Source organism: Oncorhynchus nerka, linkage group LG5 (assembly GCF_034236695.1).
Source record: "Oncorhynchus nerka isolate Pitt River linkage group LG5, Oner_Uvic_2.0, whole genome shotgun sequence".
NCBI classification, from domain to species: Eukaryota; Metazoa; Chordata; class Actinopteri; order Salmoniformes; family Salmonidae; genus Oncorhynchus; species Oncorhynchus nerka.
Window position 1 is genome coordinate 30551214 of NC_088400.1, and position 20393 is coordinate 30571606.

At 41.9% G+C, this 20393-nt stretch overlaps 1 long non-coding RNA gene across 1 annotated transcript; it reads left to right on the forward strand.

Annotated features, from left to right (window-relative positions):
- Positions 1–495: 495 nt before the first annotated feature.
- LOC135571724 (uncharacterized) lies at positions 496–2515 on the forward strand. The gene is made up of 2 exons (XR_010463881.1): positions 496–1410; positions 1591–2515. It is a non-coding gene; the product is annotated as an uncharacterized LOC135571724 (long non-coding RNA).
- The last annotated feature ends 17878 nt before the right edge of the window (positions 2516–20393 follow it).

The following is a 20393-nucleotide window of genomic DNA, read 5'->3' on the forward strand; positions in this document are numbered from 1 at the left end:
CTAATAGCAAGAAGCGGTAAGCCTTTCACTGACGGAGAGTTTGTTAAAAAATGTATGGATGCTGTCGCGGAGGAGGTGTGTCCCGAGAAGAAAGATGCATTTAATGCCGTAAGTCTGTCGGCGAGTACAATCACCAGACGCGTTGAAGAAATCGGGAGTAATGTATATGCCCAGCTGCAGCAGAAGACGAAAGAATTTGACTTTTTTTCATTAGCACTGGATGAGAGCACGGACGTGCAAGACACAGCGCAACTGCTCATTTTTATTCGTGGAGTTAGCGCAAACTTTGAGATATGCGAGGAGCTGGCAGCCCTCCAAAGTCTCAAAGGGACTACAACGGGAGAGGATATTTTTGACAAAGTGTGCCAAACCATGGAGAAGTTGGACCTGGACTGGGCAAAGCTAGCTAGCATCACGACTGACGGGGCTCCTAGCATGGTGGGCGAAACTCGCGGTCTAATAGGACGCATGAACCGGGAGTTGGAAAAAGGGGTCTCACCGCCCGCTACGAGTCCACTGCCTAATTCACCAGCAAGCACTGTGCTGCAAAGTGTTGAAGTGGGATTCTGTAATGAAGGTTGTGGTGTCGTGCATAAACTTCATCAGAGCAAAGGGACTTAAACACAGGCAGTTCCAAGAATTCCTGTCTGAACTGGAGTCTACGCACGGAGATGTGCTGTACTACACAGAGGTCCGATGGCTGAGCCGGGGCAGAGTTTTGAGGCGTTTTTACGAGCTGCTACCCGAAATTAACGCATTTCTTCATTTAAAAGACAAAACGGTCCCAGAGCTGATCGACCCAGAATGGAAATGGCACCTCGCATTTTTAACAGACGTGACAGAAATACTTAACAGCCTTAACTTGCAGCTACAAGGCGAGGGGAAACTCATTTGCGACATGTATTCACACATAAAAGCATTTGAGGTGAAATTAGCACTGCTTTGGGAACAAGTGAAAAAGCGCAACTTCGTCCATCTGGAGTTCGGTGTGCGTTTCAGTGAACTACATGTTCATGCAAAAGAAATCCGTCTTTTTCAGAACCCCTTTGTTGCCGACATTGATGAAGCCCAGCCTTCATATCAGTTTGAGTTGGCTGAGTTACAGAACTGTGATGTTCTGAAAGACGCATTCAAGCCCAACAGTCTCATTGACTTCTATGCCGCCCTCCCAAACGACACATATCCAAACATCAAAAAACACGCAATGAAAATGTCCACAGTTTTTGGCAGCACGTATATCTGCGAGAAAACCTTTTCGCATGAAACTGCTGAAAACCCCGATGAGATCAAGATTGACAGATGAACATTTGCATCAGTGCTTGAGACTGGCTGTAACTAGAATGGAACCTGATATTCAACTTCTCACCAGCCAGATGCAGGCCCACAGTTCACACTGATGAACATACATAGGTAAGCTCACTTTTCTGACTTGAATGAGTCATTCTGAGCATAAACAAATATAATCATAATAAAATCTACTGGGATAAAATCCATCTTTACAACCATACTGGTAGTGAAATGTATTGGGCTGTGTAGGTGCTGTATCACTTAGTTCAGTTTCTCAACCTGCTTCTTTTGTGGTTTTCACAGGGAAGTTGATGAGAGAGAGCTGCAAACAGCGGTGTCTACAAGCCTACTGGAACCTACAAAAAGATTATAAGGAAGGAACACAAGAACTTTAAGAGACTGCTCATATGTGTCAGAGAGATTCTGCTCTGACAACTGAGCTGAACTTTTATCTGTTAAGATTGTGCATGGCACGACAGAAAGTTAATGTTCCATGGCTTTTTTTTCTATGAAGAACCCAGAGAGAGTTATTTAGTTATTATTTATTTCCTGTTTTTTTCTGTGAAGAACTCAGAGAGGGTTATTTAGTTATTATTTATTTCATTAATAGTGTTATTATTTGTTTCCTGACTTTTTTTCTGTAAAGAACCTGGAAAGGGTTATTTGGTTATGTGTGGCTTTCTGGAAAACAATGAATTTTTTAAGCTCCCCTACGATCGTCACACTTTTTCTGTTACAAACTGACACCGGCCCCCCATCAGAGAAGGGAAAAGTTATGTGGCCCTCACAGGAAAAAGTTTGGGGACCCCTGGTTTAGATGATCAATTATGTATACATTAATGATTAGAACCATTTATGCTAATACTATTATGTTATGATTTGAAAAGTATGGGTTTTTAGTTGAACTGTTACTGAAAATGTAAGCAGAAATGAATTGTGTCTGTGTCTCCTGGGAAAGTTTAAGAAGGAGGGATAAGATAGTTTTTCAAACAGATAAGAATGTTTTGGTTGGATTCCATTAGTGGAGAGAAGTATATCCTTTAGACAGGTTGGAATGTAGTTTATGAGGGGAGTGAAACTATCTCCAGGACCGAATACTACGCCATTGTGAGGCTGGGAGAGGGTGTGAAACTGATGACGTCATTTTATGTCTTCTTTCTTTAAAATGTAATGTTCTTTGTATTTTGGGTCAGTACTCTCTCGTAATAAACGCTGTTACCTTTGGCTTTTAAGACTGGTCTCATTCTACTTCATGCATAATTAATGAACTTACAATTCATTAATGAATTAGAAATGAGTGCTAATTGATTTTGGCAATTAAAGAATAAAAGGAATTTAGAATTCCTCTATCAACAAGCTAGCTAGTTAATCAGATTTCTAGCTAGCTAGCCTGTTTAGTTGGCTAATTTGCTTGTCAACTCTTTCAAATCAAATCAAATTTGATTTGTCACATACACATGGTCAACAGATGTTAAGATGAGTGTAGCGGAATGCTTGTGCTTCTAGTTCCGACAGTGCAGTAATATCTAACAAGTAATCTAAAAGTTCCCCAACAACTACCTAATAAACACAAATTTAAAGGGGTGAATGAGAATATGTACATGTAAGTATATGGATGAGTGATGGCTGAGCGGCATAGGCAAGGTGCAATTGATGGTATAAAATACAGTATATACATGTGATATGAGTCATGTAAGATATGTAAACATTATTAAACTAGCATTATTTAGAGTGCATTGCGTAAAGTGACTAGTGATCAATTTATTAAAGTGGCCATTGGGTGTCAATGTAGGCAGCAGCCTCTCTGAGTTAGTGATTGCTGTTTAGCAGTCTGATGGCCTTGAGATAGAAGCTGTTTTCAATCTCTCTGTCCCAACTTTGATGCACCTGTACTAACCTCGCCTTCTGGATGGTAGCAGTGTGAACAGGCAGTGGCTCGGGTGGTTGATGTCCTTGATGATCTTTTTGGCCTTTCCTGTGACATCGGGTGCTGTAGGTGTCATAGAGGGCAGGTAGTTTGCCCTCCATGACACCTACACCTAATGTGTTGTGCAGACCGCACCACCCTCTGGAGAGTCTTGCGGTTGAGGGCGGTGCAGTTGCCGTATCAGGCTGTGATTCAGCCCGACAGGATGCTCCTGATTGTGCATCTGTAAAGGTTTGTCAGGGTTTTGGGTGACAAGCCACATTTCTTCAACCTCCTGATGTTGAAGAGGCACTGTTGTGCCTTCTTCACTACACTGTCTGTGTAAGTGTACCATTTCAGTTTGTCTGTGATGTGTACGCTGAGGAACTTAAAACGTTCTGCCTTCTTCACTGCTGGCCCTTCCACGTGGATAGTGGGGTGCTCCCTCTGCTCTTTCCTGAAGTCCCCGTTAGACACGACCGCATGGCACACCTGCTGCGTCCGAAGGGGATTGGGGGTTGCTCTCCTACACTATGTGGTATGCTGCTCACTGGTTGCTACAGTAGCTACTATAGTTAGCAAGATATAATAGCAAGTATGCTATTGTGCTAATTTGTTAACAATTTCGATAACTAAATCTATTTTAACTAAGATAAATCAGTTGTAGATAGTTGGGTGAGATTCACTGGACTACATAGCCTAGCTAGCTAAATCAAAAGTATTTTAAATAAAAAAAAAAAAAAACGTTTTAAAAGCTATTTGCACTCTGTACCCCAGCATAAGAAGATGCTCACTGTCAGGGTTGTTGCTAACTTAGTTAACTAGCTAGCTATGATTTCAGTGCAACATGCTACACAAATCAATAAAGCCACAATGCAGTTTTTCTGCAGTTCAATTGTTTTTTCAACCCAAATAAATGCCTGTATTATTCAATCATAACTCAAAGTATAATACTGTATTAGTCCATAGTGTTTCTATTTTTTATAATTCATTATTTCTAGACAAAACATATAAACCACCATAGACATCCTTGCATCGATAGCTTTGTCCACGTGTGAGTGGTTACATGTTCCAACCCCAGCCCTGGGTTTATCAGACAGGGGAGGCTATAGATAGTGAAATACATGTTTCAAAAGGGTGGACAAAAGTTTGGTAAAACTACAATCCTTAATTTAAACAATAACAAAGTGCTCACTCTACTGTTATTTCACTTAAACTGTAGTTTAGTAATAACATTTTTGTTTTTTCAGAGAGGTAATAACAATCAATGGAAGATCCTGAGCAGGAAAAGGCAGCCAGATGACATAGAGGAGTGCAGAGATGCACAGCTATCTAAAAATGTAACCCGATTCAGGAAACTAAGCGTATGTCGCAAGTCACGACTTCACAGGAAAGCTGTTTGAAAAAATGTGTTTTTTAACTTTCATGTGCCTTAATATCAAACCTGTATGCCATCTGTAAATGTGAATAAAATTGTTAAATTACGAGCCTAGTTGGTTTAGCCACAGAAAAAGCGAGCAACCTTCTGGCTAGCCATGATTGGCTGAGATAATGAGTGAGCTGGACATGGCGAGAGATGAGTCTAGATTGGTCTACCATATAGCACGCATCTGTCTATTGGAGCTGGTCAGTATGTTTAGGTAATCGTGTCGAACGTGGCTTTAAAAAAAATGTATTGCGTAGTAAAACTGTCTGGTTCTCAAGCTAACGTTATGTGTATGCTCTCCACTTTCTTTAGGCCCGAGTTTTGAAATCAGTGGAGTACTCAAAATAATATGGAGTATGATAGCTAAGGAGATGGAGCAAACACCAGTCTGGAATACATTGTCAAACTAAGGCAACCATGCATGGCATCAGACAGGAGACGGGTCCAACCATGATGTATACTGGTAAGAATTGCAGATATTACACGTTAAAATTTTTGACTGAAAGTGGTTTCATTTAAAGTGTACTGTTAGCTAGCTAATGTTAGCTGGCTGGGTCGCTCGCTAACGTTATGTGTATGATCTTATTCTTCGTATCTCAGACACATTTGCTTGACTAGTTATAGCCATAGAACATGGTGGTTAGCTAACTGCAGATTCATGCAGGGTATTTAGTTGTGATTATGGTCCATTGTGTAGCTAGCTAGCTACATGTATTATGTAAAGACTCCACAAATCTTTACAAAGTATTTTCATTTCAAGTTAAAGTGTACTGTTAGCTAGCTAGCTAACATTCCCTGGCTAGCTCGCTACCTAACGTTACGTCATGTGTTTGGATTCATTGTTTACCTAGCTAGCTATCTAGCTACATTTCTTAACGAAAGACTATCGTCTTAGTGTGTCAGAGCACAGAATAACTGATGTATTTTTGAACGCTCAACACCAGTTGAATATGTCCGGTGTCAGTAAATGTCGCCAACAAAGCGTAATTCAATTGTGCCAGCAGCACAGTTACAATCACCAACATTCTAGATAACATGAAAAAAGCCTAACCAGCTCTGCTAGGGCGAGTAAAATCGTCTGAGTGGGGTGTTCTCTCATTGTGTTTGGAAGTAGCTAGCCAATGTTTGCCAGTTAGCTTGGGTGCTTGACTGTAGTTGTGAGGTCAGAGCTTTGAGAACAACCCTACATATTGGCAGAGTGTACAGTGTGCTCTTTGAACGCGAAACCACAGATAGAGCGATAGAGCGAGTAATGTTCAGTGAGCTGTTCTCTCTCTCTCTCTCTCTCTCTCTCTCTCTCTCTTAGATGTCTGGAAGTAGCTTGCAAGTTAGTACAGAACGGTTGGATCAACCCTTAAACCTGTTTGGGAAAGGCATGCCGCTAGCGGGACACCTCAACAACATCTGGTGAAATTGCAGAGCGCCCAATTCAAATTAAATTACTATAAATATTTAACTTTCATAAAATCACAAGTGTAATACATCAAAATAAAGCTTAACTTGTCGTTAATCCAGCCGCCGTGTCAGATTTCAAAAAGGCTTTACGGCGAAAGCAAACCATACGATTATCTGAGGACAGCGCCCCGCATACCAACACATGAAAAACATATTTCAACCAAGCAGGTGCGACACGAAAGTCAGAAATAGCGATATAAGAATTGCTTTACCTTTGATGATCTTCTTCTGTTGGCACTCCAAAAGGTCCCAGTTACATCACAAATGGTCCTTTTGTTCGATAATGTCCTTCTTTATATCTATAAAAACTCAGTTTAGCTGGCGCGCTTCAGTCAATAATCCATCCAGTTTCCCTCCATCAAAATGCATACAAAATTAATCCCAAACGTTACTAATAAACTTTTCCAAACAAGTCAAACAACGTTTATAATCAAACCTTAGGTATCCTAATATGCAAATAAATGATACAATTTAAGACGGAGAATAGTATGTTCATTACCGGAGATGAATAAGAAAGAACGTGCTTTCTTCCATGCATTTGGAAACACTACAGCCAAAATGGGAGCCACCTAGAAAAACAAACATTTCTAGTTGATTGTTCCAAAACACAGCCTGAAACTCTTTCTAAAGACTGTTGACATCTAGTGGAAGCCCTTGGGCTTATAATTATAGTACTAGCCATTGAAAACAGTGGTAAGCTGAACATTTATTTTTTTGGGATGGTTTGTCCTTGGGGTATGGCCTGCTATATGAGTTCTGTTATACTCACAGACATAATTTTAACCATTTTAGAAACTTTAGAGAGTTTTATATTTAAATCTACCAATTATATGCATATCCTAGCTTATGGGCAGTTTACTTTGGGCATGCTTTTCACCCGGACATGAAAATACTGCCCCGTATCCCAATGAAGTTTTAAAGAGATACGTGGGGCTAAGGCTTAAGAGGGTGTGAACAATGCTGAATGGGTGTAGACAAGGAAGGGCTCTCCAATAGTAGTACCAAAACATTGAAAGACGGTTTTCTCAAAAGTGAGTTTACAGGTTAATCAACTTTAAAAGCAGAATTACTTTCCCATTGTTTCCTCAAATGCAGTGTATGATATACCAGTCTCTACTTTTATCCAATGTAAAAAACAGAAATTAAAATGTTGCTACATAAGACAGAATCCAGATTGTGAGTCACAAATGTCCAAAAATTGACATCTTGTACACCACTGAATCAAGAAAAACTACAACCGGGAGGACCACACACCTCACAAAGCCGGGATAATCACCTGGTATTTGACTTCATCATAGAGGATGTGCAGCCCATTTCACTAGTAGAGGTGCCTTCATTCCACAAGCTAGTAGAAGGAATCAGTGGTGGGAGAACGGTCATGTGTGGAAAGACTTTGATGCAACAAATTGAAAAGGAATTTGAGTCCATGAAAAAGCTCTCTCTATCAAACTCCAGAGTGTAAAGTCAGTCTGCACCAGAGCAGACATCTGGTCTGCCCATAACCAACGTTTCTATGGCATGACATGCCACTGGATTGAGGAGGACACCTTGTAGAGGATGTCAGCTGCTTTGACTTGTGCAAGACTGAGAGGACGTCATACCTATGACGTGACTGCTGCAAAGTTAAGTGGAATACATGCAAACTTTAACATTCAGCACAAAGTGAGGGCCACACTGACAGACAATTGAAGCAACTTTGTAAAGGGATTCCGGGAGTTCAGTAGAAATGAAGAGGAGTAAGATGAGACAGATGGAGTGAGGTTTGATGATGTGGATGCTGTTCTTGGGGAGGTTGACCAAGAACTGAACACATCCTCAACCTCATCACCACCAATGAGGTGGACAAAGCTGCATCCCAAGGTACATCACGAAAATTGTACAGAAGTGCAATGTCAAAATGTTCCAGCATTTGGAGCAAAGCACACAGGTCCACATTAGCTTCAGAGGCAATAGAGGACATTGCAAGCACGAAAATACTGTACCTCTTGCAACATTCTCTGCACACATCCACCACTGCAGCCATTGAGGCTATAGACCGCCGGTTTGGACCTATGCTAAGTACCCATGAAGCAAAAATGAAAAACTGCTACCGTGCCAAAGTTTTGACTGTTTTGGCTCAACCATGCAAAGAGAGAGGAGATGCGGAGCACATTAGTTCAAGAAGCAGCTTCTATGGAGAACACACACTCCGAAGAGTTTGATGAGGGAGGACAGAATGAGTTTGATGAGTCAGGAGACAATTCTGTTGTGTTCGGAGGTAGAACAACAAGGGCCAGTGGCACTGCAGAGGATGAGGAAGTACCTCGAAGACAAAGACAAGTCTTTTGACTCCTTGAAATCGTTCCCTATAGTCCAGAACTTGTTTCTGAAGTACAAGACTACACTGCCCTCCAATGTCCCAGTTGAGCACTTTTTCATCAAAACAGGATGTCTGATGCTCATCTAGAGCATGTCCTCTTGCTGGGATACAACAGCCATTTCTGCCTTCAATCATCTGAGTAGGCTAGCTTCAAAATAGGCCTACTGCAATGCAATGTCTGATATGTGGGTTTATTGCACCTAGCTAAACTTAAAAAGTACTTGGTGGAATAAATGTGTGATTACACTCTGCATGTTGTCATTTAGCAGATGCTCTTATCCTGAGTACATACACTTTTTTAATACTTTTTTGTACCGGTGTCCCGTGGGATAAGTGTTTAGCACAATCCACGTTGCTGTGTTACTTAAGTTACTTATGTTACTTAAGCCCTTACTTATACCTGGTTTTAACATGTATCCTTTGTTCTGCACATTGTGTTTGTGCCCACATTTTTAGACAGGTGTATATGATTCCAAAACACATTGTGGTGTGACTGTGATCAGATTGTATAGGTGTAAATGGACAAAGGATGAAGGACGCATGTTAGAGGCAGGTATACAGGGCTTAAATACATTTTTTGTCACAATGTTTGGTGATGTGTTCTAGTGTGTCTCTGCTTAGTGGCTCAAACGTATGTGTTTTATGGGTGAAGTAATCCAAAATTAGCTGAAAGTAATCAGATTACTTTACTGACTTTAGGTAATCCAAAAATTCAAATTTTAGACAGGTAACTAGTAACTGTAACGGATTACATTTAAAAGTAACCTACCCAGCCCTTGCTATCCCTTACCTCCAGAACCCGCTCTCTAGCCTGTAGTGAGTCAGGTGCATTAACACAAACTATTAAACTCTTTCAGTTATAATGATGTTTTTCTCTGTGCCAACATCTAAATAACTCATATTAGGAAACCATCTCTCGCTCTCTCTCTCGCCTCCCTCTTCAGTTAAACAAACTGTGAAATACATCTCTTCTACTTTTCACACATGAACCTATCTGTCTCAATTCCCCGTCTCTCACTCTCTCTGTGTACTCAGGGTAGTTGTGTTAGACTATGATTGTGGATTGGAGTCCAGTTTCCTGTGAGGTATGTTGGCAGCCGCCCACTGCTTCTTATTACCTTCCATAGTGTGTGTGTGTGTGTGTGTGTGTGTGTGTGTGTGTGTGTGTGTGTGTGTGTGTGTGTGTGTGTGTGTGTGTGTGTGTGTGTGTGTGTGTGTGTGTGTGTGTGTGTGTGTGAGAGAGAGAGAAAGTGAGTAGCTTCCATAAATCAGCTGAGTGGTCTGGGCTAAACTGTGAGGTGACTGACCACCATGGCTCTCCACATACTATTAAATGGGCCTTAGACTTGGTTCACTGCATCCCACAGCTTTAGCATGGACAGGTAGCATAAACCAAGAATGACTGAGTTACAGTTCATTTAAAAGTAATTCAGTTTAAATAATTTCATTAGGCCCTAATCCATGGACTTCACATGACTGAGAATACAGATATGCATCTGTTGGTCACAGATACATTAAAAAAGGTAGGGGTGTGGATCAGCTTTTGCCTCATGTGCAGCACATCCCCTTAGCATAGAGTTAATTAGGCAGTTTTTTCAACTTCCAGGAATTTTGTACAGATCCTTGTGACATGGGGCTGTGCAATATAATGCTAAAACATGAGGTGATGGTGGCGGATGAATGGCACAACAATGGACCTCAGGATATCCTCACTGTATCTCTGTGCATTCAAATTGCCATTGATGAAATGCAATTGTGTTCATTGTCTGTAGCTTATGCCTGCCCATACCATAACCCCACCTCCACTATGTGGCACTCTGTTCACAGTGTTGACATCATCAAACTTCTTTCCTACACGACACCATACACGCTGTCTGCTATCTGCCTGGTACAGTTTAACCTGGGAGTAATCCAGCACACTTCTCCAGCGTGCCAGTGCCCATCAAATGTGAGCTTTTGCCCACTTAAGTCAGTTATGACGTGGAACTGCAGTCAGGTCAAGACCTGTTTCTGACAGTTCTTCTTAAAAATGATTCCTTTGTGCAAGCCCACAGTTTCATCAGCTGTCCAGATGGTTGGTCTCAGACGATCCCGCAGGTGAAGAAGCCAGATGTGGAGGTCCTGGGCTGGCGTAGTTACACTTGATCTGCGGTTGTGAGGCCGGTTGGAAGTACTGCCAAATTCTCATATTAATGTTAAATGATCTTGAAACAGCTCTGGTGGACATTCCTGCAGTCATTATGCCAATTGCACGCTCCCTTAAAACTTGAGACATCTGTAGCACTGTGTTGTGTGACAAAACTGCACATTTAAGAGTGGCCTTGTATTGTCCCCAGCAGAAGGTGCACTTGCGTAATGACCATGCTGTTTGATCAGCTCCTTGATATGCCACACCTGTCAGGTGGATGGATTATACTGGCAAAGGAAAAATGCTCACTAACAGGGATGTACAGTGCCTTGCAAAAGCATTCATCCCCCTTAGCGTTTTTCCTATTTTGTTGCATTACAAACTGTAATTTAAATGTATTTCTATTTGGATTTCATGTATTGGACATACACAAAATAGTCAAAATTGGTGATGTGAAATTTATTAAATTACTTGTTTCAAAGAATTCTAAAAAATAAAAAATGTAAAAGTGGTGCGTGCAAATGTTTTCACCGCTTTGCTACGAAGCCCCTATAAGATCTGGTGCAACCAATTACCTTTAGAAGTCACATAATTAGTCCACCTGTGTGTAATCTAAGTGTCACATGATCTATCACATGATCTCAGTATATATACACCTGTTCTGAAATGCCTCAGAGTCTGCAACATCACAACACCACCAAGCAAGCGGCACCATGAAGATCAAAGAGCTCGTCAAACAGTTCAGGGACAAAGTTGTGGAGAAGTACAGATCAGGGTTGGTTAAAGAAAATAATATCCAAAACTTTTAACAATATGAAAAAATATGGCACCACAACAAACCCGCCAAGAGAGGGCCGTCCACCAAAACTCACGGACCAGGCAAGGAGGGCATTAATCAGAGAGGCAACAGAGACCAAAGATAACCCTGAAGGAGCTGCAAAGCTCCACAGCGGAGATTGGAGTATCTGTCCATAGGACCACTTTAAGCCGTACACTCCACAGAGCTGAGCTTTACGGAAGTGTGGCCAGAAAAAAATCCATTGCTTATTAAAGATAAAAATAAGCAAACATGTTTGGTGTTTGCCAAAAGGCATGTGGGAGACTCCCAAAACATATGGAAGAAGGTACTCTGGTGAGATGAAACTAAAATTTAGCTTTTTGGCCATCAAGGAAAACGCTATGTCTAGCGCAAACCCAACACCTCTCATCACCCTGAGAACACCATCCCCACAGAGAAGCATGGTGGTGGCAGCATCATGCTGTGGAGATGTTTTTAATCAGCAGGGACTGGGAAACTGTTCAGAATTGAAGAAATTATGGATGGTGCTAAATACAGGGATATTCTTGAGGGAAACCTGTTTCAGTCTTCCAGAGATTTGATACTGGGACCTAGGTTCACCTTCGAGCAGGGCAAAAACCCGAAGCAAACTGCTAAAGCAACACTTGAGTGGTTTAACCTCTTCAGTCGACCCTCTACTTTTTTGAACATTTTGTTAAAAATCGCGCAACATTTCAGCGCCCTGCTACTCATGCCAGGAATATAGTACGTTCATATGGTTAGAATGTGTGGATAGGAAACCCTCGGACGTTTTTAAAACTGGTTAAATCACGACTGTGGCTATTACATAACGTGCGTTACATCGGAAAGCGCAGGAAAACCTGATCACAGAAAATGGAAATAAATATCCTTGCGCCACTTCCAGCAATTGTTAACAGTGAGCCGAATTAGATAAGACCGAGCATTCAACTCCCACAGCATCCCCATGTTGTCGAGAGTCTTGTGAATTTAATCATCTTTGATTCTTGGTTGAACCGAAAGAGGGGCACCGCTTACCTCCGGTCTCCGCCCAGATCATTCCGGAAGAGCTCTCTCCTGAAATTTTTTCCAAGACGACAGCTAATGATATTTACATCGCCTACGGATGATTTTTATCGCTTATTAACGTTTACTAATACCTAAAGTAGCATTACAAACGTATTTCGAAGTGTTTTGTGAAAGTTTATCGTCTACTTTTTGAATTTAAAAAAATGACGTTATGTTGTGAAATCGCTGTTTTTTTCGTTTATCACACAGTCTACATATAACGATATCTTGGCTTTATATGGCCCGATTTAATCGAAATAAAGACCCAATAGTGTTTATGGGACATCTAGGAGTGCAAACAAAGAAGATGGTGAAAGGTAATGACTGTTTTCTATTTTATTGTGCGGTTTGTGTAACGCCGAAATGCTAATTATTTTGTTTACGTCCCCTGCTGTGCTTTTCTGTTGTAGTGTATTGGTGCATGCTATCAGATAATAGCTTCTCATGCTGTCGCCGAAAAGCATTTTAAAAATCGGACTTGTTGCCTGGATTCACAACGAGTGTAGCTTTAATTTGATACCCTGCATGTGTATTTTAATGAACTTTTGAGTTTTAACTAATACTATTAGCATTTAGCGTAGCGCATTTGCATTTCCAGAGCTCTAGTTGGGACGCAAGCGTCCCAAGTAGAGGCAACAGGTTAAGGGGAAACATTTAAATGTCTTGGGAATGGCCTAGTCAAAGCCCAGACCTCAATCCAATTGAGAATCTGTGGTATGACATAAAGATCGTTGTACACCAGTGGAACCCATCCAACTTGAAGGAGCTGGAGCAGTTTTGCCTTGAAGAATGGGAAAAACTCCCAGTGGCTAGATGTGCCCAGCTTATAGAGACATAGCCCAAGAGACTTGCAGCTGTAACTGCTGCAAAAGGTGGATCTACAAAGTATTGACTTTGCTCTTGTTTGTTTCAAAATAAAACATATTTAGCACCTTCAAAGTCGTAGGCATGTTGTGTAAATAAAATCATACAACCCCCCCCAAAAAAATATTTTCGTTCCAGTTGTAAGGCAACAAAATAGAAAAAATGCCAATGGGGGTGAATACTTTCGCAAGCAACTGTAAACCAAAATGTTAGAGAAATAAGCTTTTTGTGCATATTGAAAATGTATGGGGTCTTTTATTTCAGCTCATGAAACATGGGGCCAACACTTTACATGTTGTGTTCAGTACAGGATCTTATTCAGTATAGGCAATTTAAAACGTGTACAGTCGTGGCCAAAAGTTTTGAGTGACACAAATATTAATTTTCACAGTCTGCTGCCTCAGTTTGTATGATGGCAATTTGCATATACTCCAGAATGTTATGAAGAGTGTTATTGCAAAGTCCCGCTTTGCCATGCAAATGAACTGAATCACACAAAAAAAACATTTCCACTGCATTTCAGCCCTGCCACAAAAGGACCAGCTGACATCATGTCAGTGATTCTCTCGTTTAACACAGGTGTTAGTGTTGACGAGGACAAGGCTGGAGATCATTCTGTCATACTGATCGAGTTTGAATAACAGACTGGAAGCTTCAAAAGGAGTTTGGTGATTGGAATCATTGTTCTTCCTGTGTCAAATATGGTTACCTGCAATGAAACATGTACCATCACCATTGCTTTGCACAAAAAGGGCTTCACAGGCAAGGGTATTGCTGCCAGTAAGATTGCACCTAAATCAACCATTTATCAGATCATGAAGAACTTCAAGGAGAGCGGTTAAATTGTTGTGAAGAAGGCTTCAGGGCACCCAAGAATGTCCAGCAAGGGCCAGGACCGTCTCCTAAAGTTGATTCAGCTGCGGGATCGGAGCACCACCAGTACAGAGCTTGCTCAGGAATTGCAGCAGGCAGGTGTGAGTGCATCTGCACGCACAGTGAGGCAAAGACTTTTGGAGGATGGCCTGGTGTCAAGAAGGGCAGCAAAGGAAAAAGGGACAGACTGATATTCTGCAAAAGGTACAGGGATTGGACTGCTGAGGACTGGGGTAAAGTAATTTTCTCTGATGAATCCCCTTTCCGATTGTTTGGGGCATCCGGAAAAAAGCTTGTCCGGGGAAGACAAGGTGAGCGCTACCATCAGTCCTGTGTCATGCAGTAAAGCATCCTGAGACCATTAATGTGTGGGGTTCCTTCTTAGCCAAGGGAGTGGGTTCACTCACAATTTTGCCTAAGAACACAGCCATGAATAAAGAATGGTGCCAACACATCCTCCAAGAGCAACTCCTCCCAACCATCCAGGAACAGTTTGGTGACGAACAATGCCTTTTCCAGCACGATGGAGCACCTTTCCATAAGGCAAAAGTGATAACTAAGTGGCTCGGGGAACAAAACATCAATATTTTGGGTCCATGGCCAGGAAACTCCCCAGACCTTTATCCCATTGAGAACTTGTGGTCAATCCTCAAGATGCGGGTGGACAAACAAAACCCCACAAATTCTGACAAACTCCAAGCATTGATTATGCAATAATGGGCTGCCATCAGTCAGGATGTGGCCCAGAAGTTAATTGACAGCATGGCAGGGCGGATTGCAGAGGTCTTGAAAAAGAAGGGTCAACACTGCAAATATTGACTCTTTGCATCAACCTCGTGTAAATTGTCAATAAAAGCCTTCAACACTTATGAAATAATTAGACTTCACTATTCCATAGTAATATCTGACAAAAATATCTAAAGACACTGAAGCAGCAGACTTTGTAAACATTTATATTTGTGTCATTCTCAAAACTTTTGGCCACGACTGTAGTGTATTGAGGTTTTAAAAGGCTTCTGAAGTTTGTAATTTCCACTTTGAAATTTCAGACTTGATTTTCCCTTACGAAAAATGTATCAACCACTACAAAACTGTCCATTAATTATAATCCACATTATAATAATTCACAATTCCTGAGCCTCAGTTGACATGTTGATGTGTACTGTGTCAGGCCAGTAGCCTGCCAGAAGACTGCGAAATGTCCCCATTTCCCTTGTTTTACTATCCCTGTGATGACTTCTGGTGCCCACAAGGATAGTAAAACCAGAAACACACACACACACACACACACACACACACACACACACACACACACACACACACACACACACACACACACACACACACACACACTCACTCACTCACTCACTCACTCACTCACTCACTCACTCACTCACTCACTCACACACACACACACACACACACACACACACACACACACACACACACACACACACACACACATACACACACACACACACCCTGTTCCACATAGCTGCTGAGTGTGAGCTGCAGTCCTTTCCTCAGACGCCCACAGTACTCCTGCTACCTGCTGACCCGCAACCGAGTCAGGACACCGAGAAGAAGCAGGCAGGGGGGTTCTACACACACTTCCCTCCCCAGGACACGCCACTCCTTCCAGGGCACATCCGACAGGGACCCTCCCTTACACCTCCAGACCTACAGACAGACTCGAAAGCAGACTTAAGACATCTCCTTGACCCATCTGACAGCAGAGCAAGGAGTCACTATTGCACCCTTCTGACCTTTAGCACCCCCCCACTATGCCAGAGCGAGAGAGGGACTTTGCAACCCTGCTGAGTCCTTCACCCCTCTTACCCCCCTGCCCTCGCCCCAGCTGTGGCTGTGGTTTCAACACTGGGACAGGTAGAGATGGGAGAGGATGGGTTGTTGGGCTGGCACCTTGCCAGCTCACAGTCACTGCAACTGGGGAGGCCTGGGAAGGCAGGGCTGGGACATGGGGATAAGCAGAGGAGGAGAGAGAGGAGGAGGGAGACATGAGGAGGTAAAGAGGGAGCGTGGGAGGTGGGAGGTGGAGGAGAGTGTTCTGCAGCAGCAGAGCCCCAGCCAAAGCCACAGCAATGGAGAAACACACAAGAGCGCTCTCTCTGTCTACGACAACCTCCATGCAGTGACTCCCACCGAGGACATTGCCATGGAAACTACGTGACCTTCCCAGGGTCCCAGTGATTCTCGGGAATCCTGGTGTCGTTCTCAGTGCTGATGGAGGATGGAGGGGTCAGAGGGGAGAGTAGTTCCTAGTTATCCTGTGAGATTTTCCGAACAGGGAGCAGCACGAGCAATGGACCAGACCAGTACCAAGAACATGAAACAGAACCAGAACTAGACTTTAACCCAGGCCAGGAAGAGCCATGTTCCAACTCCAGCCAATGATCCAACCACAGCCCCAACTCCCAGCAAAAGTCTCCCATCTCCAGCCATTGGTCCCATCTCTACAGGCTTCTGACATCCAGAGGAGCCTCTCCAGCAGACTGGTCCTACCCCTGTACCCCCTCTGGCTTGCTGTTGGTGTGCCATGATTTCTCTGTGTAATTTCAGTGCTAAGGATAATCTATTGCAGAGGTTTGGGCTAGGTGTCCCGCTAGCGGGATAATTCCGACAACATCCGGTAAAATTGGAGAGTTCCAAATTCAAATGACAAAATCGTTATATTAAACATTCATTAACATACAAGTGTTTTACATAATTTAAAAGCTTAACTTCTTGTTAATCCAACTGCGTCAGATTTCAAAAAGGCTTTATCCCAAGGTTCCCAGCTACACAATGAATGTTTGTTTTGTTCGATAAAGTCCTTCTTTATATCCAAAAAAGTCAGTTTAGTTGGTGCCATTGATTTCAGTAATCCACTCCTTCAACATGCATACAAAGAATCCAAAAAGCTTCCGGTAAACTTCGTCCAAACAAGTGAAACAATTTTTACATTTTTTATTACACCTTTATTTTAACAGGTAGGCTAGTTGAGAACAAGTTCTCATTTACAACTGCGACCTGGCCAAGATAAAGCATAGCAGTGCTACACAAGCAACAACACAGTTACACATGGAATAAACAAACATACAGTCAATAATACAATAGAGAAAGTCTATATACAGTGTGTGCAAATGAGGTAGGATAAAGGGGGTGAGACAATAAATAGGGAATAGTGGCAAAATTATTACAGTATGGCAAATTAAACACTGGGGTGATAGATGTGCAGAAGATGAGTGTGCAAGTAGAGATACTGGGGTGCAAAGCAGCTAAAATAAATAACAATATGGTGATGAGGTAGTTGGATGGGCTATTTACAGGTGCAGTGATCTGTGAGCTGCTCTGACAGCTGGTGCTTAAAGCTAGTGAGGGAGATATTAGTCTCCAGCTTCAGAGATTTTTGCAGTTTGTTCCAGTCATTGGCAGCAGAGAACTGGACGGAAAGGCGGCCAAAGGAGGAATTGGCTTTGGGGGTGACCAGTGAAATATACCTGCTGGAGTGTGTGCTGCGGGTGGGTGCTGCTATGGTGACCAGTGAGCTGAGATAAGGCAGGGCTTTACCTAGCAACGACTTATAGATGACCTGGAGCCAGTGGGTTTGGCGAAGAATATGAAGCGAGGGCCAGCCAGCGAGAGCATACAGGTCGCAGTGGTGGGTAGTGTCGTGTCTTTGGCTATGCCGGATCAAGTGAAATGACATGCTATTCTATAAAATAATTTCTCCGTAATTAATATTATCTGATTGAACTAATCATGTAAATGTATTTAACTAGAGAGTCTGGCACCATGAAAGAATATTTATAGAGCTGTTATCTTCCAAATAAACTCTTAAAGACCGAGTAATATTTTACATCAATAGCAGTCAATATTAATCGTCAACTTAATTCAGTCTCATCTGAAAGTTGTAAATTCTTGGTTATCTGCACGAACCCTGGCTAACAACTTGAACCAGCAATACAAAGTTTGGTTTAATTATTTATTTACTAAATACCTAACTAATCACACGGAATTACACATACACATAATTAAATCATAACTTGATTACAAATTACGTCATAAAGGAAAACGTCCCTAGCAGGCGGAACAGATATGACAGCTTGTTACACAAAAGAAAAGGGGCTGGGTTTGAGTGAAAGAGCAGGAAGACTGCGGAACAAAGGGCGAAGCTGTGCTATCGTAAATACAGTATTTTATGCATTCTAAATTACCGCCCATTTGGAAAATGAAAATGCGGTAAGTTGGTGGTAGATGGAAGGCCGTGTTGCCCAATCGAGTCCTTCGTCCTTTGAAGAATGTCTCTGCTGGTAAATTGAATACGTTGTAGTAACGTCGTTGTGTGGTAGACGGGATACTCTGTCTGTTCCTTCCCAACCCTCGTTTGCAGCGGCTGTTGCTAACTCAACGGCTAGGAGGTATCACTTCTGTAGTGAATAAGAGTTCAAAGTTCATTCCATTCGCAACTAAAGCTCACGCTGATGTTGGCTTCGTTCTGTAGTTATTATCTGAACCATTCTGACATCGGAACGTCGTCCTCACGTCCTCGGAACAGGAGGTTATATTGTCGTCAAGGGCTTATATAGGAAGGGAGAGGAGGGCGTGTTTGAAAAGTTTTATAGCCCATGTCCCTTCACAGGGATTGAGCAGAGCCCTATCTTATGAAAACCCAAATCTCACATTTTAGAAGCTAAAATCACATTTCATCCCATCACGAATAATTTCATATTCAAACATTTAATTGAACAACAATTCCATGTGAATCCGATAACTCTGATGTGTAGGCTTTCCACTGTAGAGTTTATGTCATCTTATCATTGATGAGAATGTCTCAGATGACAACCGAACTGACATCATATTCATTAAGTACCACCGCATATGTTCAAGTGGTCGGATTAGCAGAATATAGTTTATTTCCCCCCACCTTCTGATGTTCCCAGAATCTCTATGTTAACCAAAGGGTTTGCAAATGTAATATCAGTAGGGTAGAGAGAGGAAAAAGGGGGGAAGAGGTATTTATGACAAAACGGATGGCACTGTGATAGACTGCATCCAATGTTTCTATTCAATACTCAGGTACTCTAATATGTAAATAAATTATAATATTTCAGACGGAAAGAACGGTGTTCAATAGGAAAGGAAAATAACGAAGAGCGCGCCCTCATTCAAGCGAGCCAAAAGCCTACCTTTCCTGATGAGAACACTTTGGATAAACTACAACTACTCATTCGTTTTTCAAGAAACACAACTGAAACCCTAGACTTTTGACATCTAGTGGAAGCCATATACAGATTGTGGTTGTTGTGGATGGCTATTCTAAGTCTAAATGTGTATTTGAACCCAATAATGGTTGAATTCAAGAAGTTTAACCTGCCTATCAATCATTGTTTTTGAAACCAGTGGACAGCCAGTGAAAAATGCGCTCTTGCAACAACTGCAAACTGGGGATCCAAACCTATGGAATAAAAGTGGGGCTTTTTTTTCTTCAGTAGTACTCAATGCATGACATTCTATGAGTGCAGCATTCATTTTTCAACTTGAATCAATGAGCCCAATCAGTCCTCCATGACAGCAAAATCATAAACAACAGAGTAGGGCCGGACTAACAAGTGCTTAGTGTTCATGTTCAGGTAAAACAATGAAACAACAATCAAGTCCCCTTGAAGATCAAGGGCTATAACATTTATTGGAATTTACTGGAATTCTGATGGACTTGGTTTTTAATGTAAATTTAATCATGTTATTATGTGTAGTAGAAAGCAATGGGTTAGTTAGAAGCCTACATAACCAACCCATAAAGGAAAATGTAACATCCATTGATGGCCAGCTATGTAAACTCTAACATTGATTTATCCTGCAATAGATGTCATTCAATTGGTAACATACATTTTTGTCTTCTTCTAATGCCTCTTAAGGGGAAAGTCATCTAAAAGTAACCGAATGTAATCAGATTACGTTACCACGTTTGGGTAATCCAAAGGTTACATTACTGATTACAATTTTGGACAGGTAACAAGTAACTGTAACAGATTACATTTAGAAAGTAGCCTACCCAATCATGGTAATCGATCATTCCATTCTCCCCAAAATCTTCTTGTAAGATCCCTCTCAAATGCCAGTTGGATTAGTTGAGCTTTCCTCGGGTGTAGCATGCTTCTTGACTGAAGACGTTTGTCAAAGTGGAAAATTAATTCTCGCATGTAGCTGTGGACGCCCCAAAAGACAGTC